Source organism: Scaptodrosophila lebanonensis, unplaced genomic scaffold (assembly GCF_003285725.1).
Source record: "Scaptodrosophila lebanonensis strain 11010-0011.00,11010-0021.00 unplaced genomic scaffold, SlebRS2 tig00000113-arrow-arrow-pilon, whole genome shotgun sequence".
In the NCBI taxonomy this organism is placed as follows: domain Eukaryota; kingdom Metazoa; phylum Arthropoda; class Insecta; order Diptera; family Drosophilidae; genus Scaptodrosophila; species Scaptodrosophila lebanonensis.
The window spans coordinates 33,974-41,082 of record NW_022060575.1 but is presented as its reverse complement, the minus strand read 5'-3'; positions in this window follow the sequence as shown (position 1 = coordinate 41,082).

Below are 7,109 nucleotides of genomic sequence, written 5' to 3'. Positions count from 1 at the left end.
GCAGAGCAACTACAACAACATAAAAATGCTTTTAAAATGTCAAAGCGCGCCAAAGAAAAGCGTGCAAAGAGGTAGGAGAGAGTGGAGTGGAAAAGGCAGTAGCAGTCAAAGGAACGATGGCAGTGCTTAAATAGCCTCGGCGCAATGCAAAAAAGAAAAACTGAAAGCCGTTCTGGTACATTGCGTATACGCGATGTGGGCCCACACGACTTCCATCTCCCTGCTCCCACCTCTGAGTGACTGTCAAAGTCAAAGTCAAACGGGAGCAATGCGCATGAGAGGGGCGTTGCCTAATCAAAAATGCTTTGCGGTACAGTAGAGCATAAGGTACAGTAGAGCTTGCCTATTGCAATCTCTACTTGTCCACAGACAACGGTCGATGGTTGGAGTCTGTTTTCTAAAACTAATTGCAGTGGTCCACACAACAAAAATACATCCATAAACCACTTTGAGTTTTGTTCTGAGATTAAATACGATTATTTTCAACAAAAAAAAACCTTGATGATATATTTTGAATATATTCCACGATCTTTCAAGTCCCATTATTCCTCACCTTAAGAGCTGAATAATAACTCTAAAAAATCATAAATTTGGCGTGCACGAAGAGCAAATGTTCGTTTTATTTTATGATTTCTCATTCTGAATCACAGTCAGAGAACAATTCTACTATTTTGTAAAATTACGTGTAAAGACTGAATAAAGAAACATATTCGTGTGTTGAAATAAAAAACCAGATAGAATGATACAGTCGAGTAAGCCCTACAGTCAAATTAATGCACCTTTGAAATTTGTGTCTCTAGCTTTTATAGCCTCTAAAGATCTAGGAGATCTAGGCGTTCATGAAATAAAACAGCAATAATTCAAAAATTTTAAAGCAAAATGAGAAGGATAACAGTCCATTAGAGAGTTATTGAGTTTGGCCAAAATGATATGTGTATTATGCGTAGGACGCTTTATATTGCCTTTTTGTGATAATAATAATATTTTGGACATGTGCTGCTCATTTGAAAATTAAATAAAATACCGATCATCATTGTGCTTTACAGTATCACATGCTTCGCGCATATGCACATATATAAGTACATATGTGTCAAGTATGAGTATTCTATCAGTTATTCCAAAAGTTTGATTCAATATTGATCTATACTATAACTAATGGAAAATAAGTTTTGGAAATGACATTATATACATACAAATATGCATGTATAAAGAAATATCATCACTCATAAAACTATAAGTGTAAGGAATAGTAGGGAAAGACACACTCAAATCCACCTGAAAGATGAAATACTCAGCTTAAAACATTGAGTTCACTTTTCTATTTGGAAGCACAAAGAATTCGAAGAATATAGAAAACAAAAAAAGCTGAAGGCATTTCTGATATAGTTATTTTTTGATACGGAAACTAATTGCGAACAAAGCATGATTTTCAATCGGCTACGAGCATTTATGGCATAAACAAATATAATTTTGGAAATGAAAATTAAACAAACTCGTACGAAAATTGTTGTGTAAAAGTATCCCTTCACACATATTCTGCCGGGACTGCAGAATACTACTTTACAAATAATTATTTAATTTCTTAAACTACTAATATTGCATCCATTCTATGCGATGAATAGTTATTGTTGGCTAGCAAGCTTCACTGTATATAAGGAATACGGCACTTTGCCTGCCCTTATTTGATTTTTATTAACGCTAAACGATTTTTACGACCTGCTCAGGTGCAGTTTTCGATAGGAGGCACGCGAATATCTTGTGGACTATGTAAGGTGTATGGGATAGCACTTTTTTTCCACTTTAACACAATTCGTCACAATATTCGAGCTGTGACCTACCACCAAATTGTTGCATTTCCTCACCGCCTCTCAGCGTGCAAGCTGTCAGAAAAACGCGCAAAAAATTATTCATGCAACGTGGTCGTCGGCAGAGTCCCCATCATCATCATCAGCACCATCATCGGCCACCACTCAGTGCCTTTCCAGCTAGAACGGGCTTGAGCGGCGTTGTCGTCGTCGTGAATAATTTGGGTCACTTGACGGCAGTTACTCAGCTGCTTTGTTTTTGTTGTTGTTGTTGCTGTTGCTGTTGCCGCTTCTGCGGTCGCGTTTTTCATTGTCCGCATGCCGCTGCGGCATTTTTCAAGCGATGCTGGCCCCAAAAATGCTGGGGCGCTTTTTTTAATCTTAAACGATTTTAAACTGAAGCAGCACGACATAATTAATTAAGCAAGGCGGCATCATGACTGATGACGGCGAAGAGAAGCGAGCGGGAGCAGAATGGGTGGAGGGGGGCTAGAAGGGGTTATTCTGTGCATTGTTATGCGTGTCGCGTGCGCGTGCTGTGCCATGGAAAGAAATGAGAAGGGGGCAGCAAATGTTAGCGGCGAGCAACTTTTTGTTGTGACGAGCGCAATAAGCCAAAAAGCATTTCAAAATGTGCAAATGGTCGAGCTCAGTTGGCTTTTAATGCTGCCACCGGCTCTGGAGGCGGCTCGAGAAGGCTAAAGTCCAGTGCTGTGTGTGTGTGTATCTGCGTTATAATTTAATGAAACGCTCTGACAGCGACGCTTGATGTAAATGTGAAAAGTTTTCAAATATTTCTCTGCTGTTGTAGTAGAAAAAGTACGTGTATATAGTATATATAAGTATACAAACGAAACACTCACACCGATGAACAGACACACACACACACACACACACACACACACACACACACACACACACACACACACTGACACGCATACAACTTTGGTAATTCTAAAATGCAAGTGCGGAAGTGCTTCCAGCCTTAGCTCTGATTGCAGAGTTACTATATACACTTGTACTCCTGTACATAGTACAAGTATATGTTTGTGTGCGTATGCGTTGTGGCTGTTGTTGTGTGTTAATTTTTTAAAAACTGCCCAAAAGTTAAAACTCGTTTTGGCATGCCAGTGTGTGTGTTTGTGTCCTCTCGCTTGCATTTGTGTGAAATAAAATAAAGCAAAGCCCATTGCTGTGATTACGTTGCTTTGCCACAATTTCCACTAGTAAGTAGGGGACCACTCTAGTCTTCTCATGTCCACTATGAATGCTGCTAAAAAGGTCACTGAACTGCTTCAAAGGCCACTTTTTTCCATTTTACAGAGTGCCTCATCCGTTGTTAAAAGATCTTTCTTGACCGCTTTATTTTTATACCCTGTACCCGTAGGGTAAAAAGGGTATATTAGGTTTGTGCAAAGTATGTAACATACAGAAGGAAGCATCTCCGACCCCATAAAGTATATATATTCTTGATCAGCATGACGAGAGAAATCGATCTAGACATGTCCGTCCGTCTGTCCGTCTGTCCGTCTGGATGAACGCGAGGATCTCAGAAACTATAAAAGCTAGAATAACCAAAGTTGGCATCCAGATTCTCCTAGGTCCGAGTAAGGACGAGTTTATTTTTTTTTTTTTAATTTTCCCCCCCTTCCCCCGCTACAGAATTTCGTCAATAGCGTCCACATTTCAAATGCTACCTAAACCAAACTTTGCACACATAATTTATATATAATTGTCTACTGTTGTTTTTATCCAATTCGGTCAATTCTAAGAAAAGTTATTAGCGAATCAAATTCTCGCCAGTACAACCTCCCTAAACTGCAGCAACAAGTTCGCTCTTCTTCTTCCTCTTTTTGCTGCTGCTATGGGCGCATATAACTCAGTGACGGAAGTTTACCTGGGTACAGGGTATTACACTGTCGGGCTTGCTCGACTGTAGCGTTCTCTCTTGTTCTTTTTGTGATAAACGTAGAGGGAAGAAACACAAACATGTTTTCTTGGTATCTTTAAACGAGGTATTTTTTTAAGGATATAGCTAAATTTGTTTGCATTCTACTAAAAAAATACTTAAAAATAACAAAAAGTCAACAAATGATTGAAGGTAACACTATTAATCAAAATGTTATATTTAAACTATTCTAACGCCATAACTTACATAATCAGGAAATGTTTTTATCTTATGTGTATGATCATAAGATCTTCACTTTTTGAAAGAACCAAGCCCATGTAACGGATTACATTTTAAGAAGTTACTTGAACAAATATTAAAGTTTCTGGGAGTATTTAATCATTAAATGTTCTAAAAATATACAAATACGAGTATACTTGAACGAGAATGAATGTATCATTAATGTGGGCAATGGGAAACTCTAATCAAACAAAAAAGTCGAAGTCTGAAAATGTATATAATTTAAAATAAAAATTATATTTTTTGATTACAGCGACATTTCTTTTTTTATGTCTATCAACCGTCGTCTCTCTTCATCGTTAGTTAATTCTCTCAATGTGTTGCCAAATCTCTTTTGTAATTAAAAAATCGTTAAGTTTTTGCGCAAACATATAAAAGTGTACTTAACTGAACCGTCACTTATTTTCCTGCTCAGGTTTAATGGCAATTTACAGCGCTCAAATATAACTGGAAATTGCATTGAGTCTTTTGTTTGTCAACTGCCACCGCAAAAGATAATTTCTCATCTCATCTTCAAGTGAAACACGATGCCTCAACAGTTGTATGGTTTGAGGGGGAGTCAACAGTGCAGTTAATTTTATTTATTTATTGCATGGCATGGTTTTCGTTGTTGTTGCTGCTGTCAGCAGCAATTTGCCAGGCTGCTGGCCGGGTCAATGCGATTATGCCGCTGTTTGTGTTGATTGCAGTGCATTCATTGACAGCACTTGTCACACTTTGCCGCATACACGGACACGCGCACACAACCCAACAAGCACTCGTGGCATTTTTGCGTATTTATTTTGTGTTCATCATCGTGTTAAGTGACAACTGGTGATAGGTGGCAAAAAGAGAGAGAAAGAGCGAGGGAGTGGAGTCATTCACGACATATACTTGAGCGCAAATTAATTGCATAAATTAAGTGAAACTGCACCCATCGCTCGTTTCACAAAACTGTCTCGTGCAGTACTAGGCGTATACGCAATACGTATATGCGGCCAACACATAGCAAACTGAAAGCTTAACTACCCATAATACCGGGTGATAATTCATTCAAATATGTACCTAATGGCATTAAAAGGGCAAAAGGTAAAGTTTTCTTTTGGTCTGCTTTTTCCTTTGTTCATTTCAAAATGAAAAGTCGCAGAAGAGAACAGCAAAGCAAAAGTTCTTGTTAATGTGCAAATAATTATCTAAATAATTGAAAAGGGATACTAAGGGATACTAAAACGAAACGTTAATAGACTGTCAACAATTCGTTCAGCTCAACATGCTCCTTGCCCCACCAATTGTTTAAGCAGCGTGAATCAAAATGAAAACGAAAAGGTAAAGTCAAAGTCAAAGTGTTAGACTTGGACTTAAAACGCGTTACTTTGGCCTTTCACAGTCAATGGCAGGCGGCACCTTGCTGCCGCTTCTTATTGTTATTTCTGTTGTTGCTTTTTAATTATATACAACAGCATTAACGAGCAATAACAACAACAACATAGATTGCCAACTAGACTTGGCCAACTCAACGCCTTTGCGAGCATTTCCTTACCTTTTGTTTGACTGAGTTTCTTTCATACTCTTTCAAAGGGGGCTTATCAAATTTGTCAGCTGTTGTAAAGAAAAGTACATAACATATACTCTTATTTCATATAAATAGTATGATGTCTAATATATTATTTAAGAGTATGGGGATTGTTATTTTTAGTACCTTATCATAGAGGCTTACTAGTCGATAATTTTGCTAAACAGGGTTAGAAAATATTTTAAATATAATATGAATTGAAAATTTTGGTTGTCTTTGTGTTGTTCTATAAGATTAGAGGCCATATTAATTAAAATTATGCGTAATATTTCATTTGTAAGGGTATGCATTCTTCGATCAAGCTCAATCAATTTCATGGTGCATTATCTTTGTTTTTTCGTTGCTCTGTTTTTCCTCACACTTTGACTTTGCCGATTTCCTACTTAGCCGCCTCTGAAACATTTAATTTTAACTTGCGATCTTTAGCTGCAAAAGTTTTGCTTTATAGCGAGCGCCCAAGCTTAAATTCAAAGTGCTTTTTATTTTACTTTACTTTGGATTTTTTCTATTTTGTTTCTGTGAATCGTTTGGTTGCTTAAGGTTGTGTAAGCCAATTAGTTCTTAATTTGCAATTTGTTTTGCTGCAGGTTCGGAAAAAAGTCAAAATAAAAAGCTGAGCAAAAGCCGTGCACAAAAAGAGTTGAAAGTGAACACGCAGGCTGGCTGGGCTGGCTGGGCTGGCGTCTGCGCAGCAGACGAGCATATTTAAAAACTTTTGTTGGCAACTTTGCTACTCTGTTTTCATTGTTGTCGTTTTTGGTGCAGCAGCACAAAAACGGTCTTTTTGTATTAATTTTATTTTATTTTTTATTTCTTGTGAGTAAAACTTTTAACTGAATTAATTCCTTTTACTGCGCTGCTACTCCGACTGCTCCGGTTGCTTATCTCTAACAAAAAGCGCACTGAAGCGTTTAGTTTAATCTTTTAATTTTTAGCCGTGCTGCTACAGATGTTTGGGTAGGTGGAGGGCGAATGGGGGTGGATATGAAGGCAGGAATGGGATTTGAAAAAGAATATTGAAAAATCGTGATTAGTGTGAACGTGAAAACATTTGTGAATACCGAATTTTATTATTCAGTACTCTTTGGGGTGGGAGGCATAAGGAAGAACTATATGTACATTTGTACTTAATGGAAATAAAATTTTTCGATGATTTAGAAGCGTACTTTATATGATACATGCTGAATATTCGACAAAAAATTGAAAAAAATACTGACTTATATGATTTTTGCTTGAGAGTGTTTTGTTTGTGCGGTATTTCAATCATTTTAACATTTGAAGCCTTTCCGCTGAATTACAGACAAACAAAGGTATAGTCAAGACGTGGCAGATATAAGGCACTCGTCTGCCACTAACATTGAAAAAGTACAGGTCTTTTAGAATATTGCCCTTTGTCGATCAAAGGGCCTGTCATTATTTGTCAAAAACTCTTGCCTTGTCGGCACTTTCGGCTACCTAGTTATTCCAACAGTTGTAACTTACCCAAATCAACGTGTCCATAATATATAACCCATGTAATGTAATGTTATGTAATGTTGATTGGCGTTTTTTGTTCTACTCATTT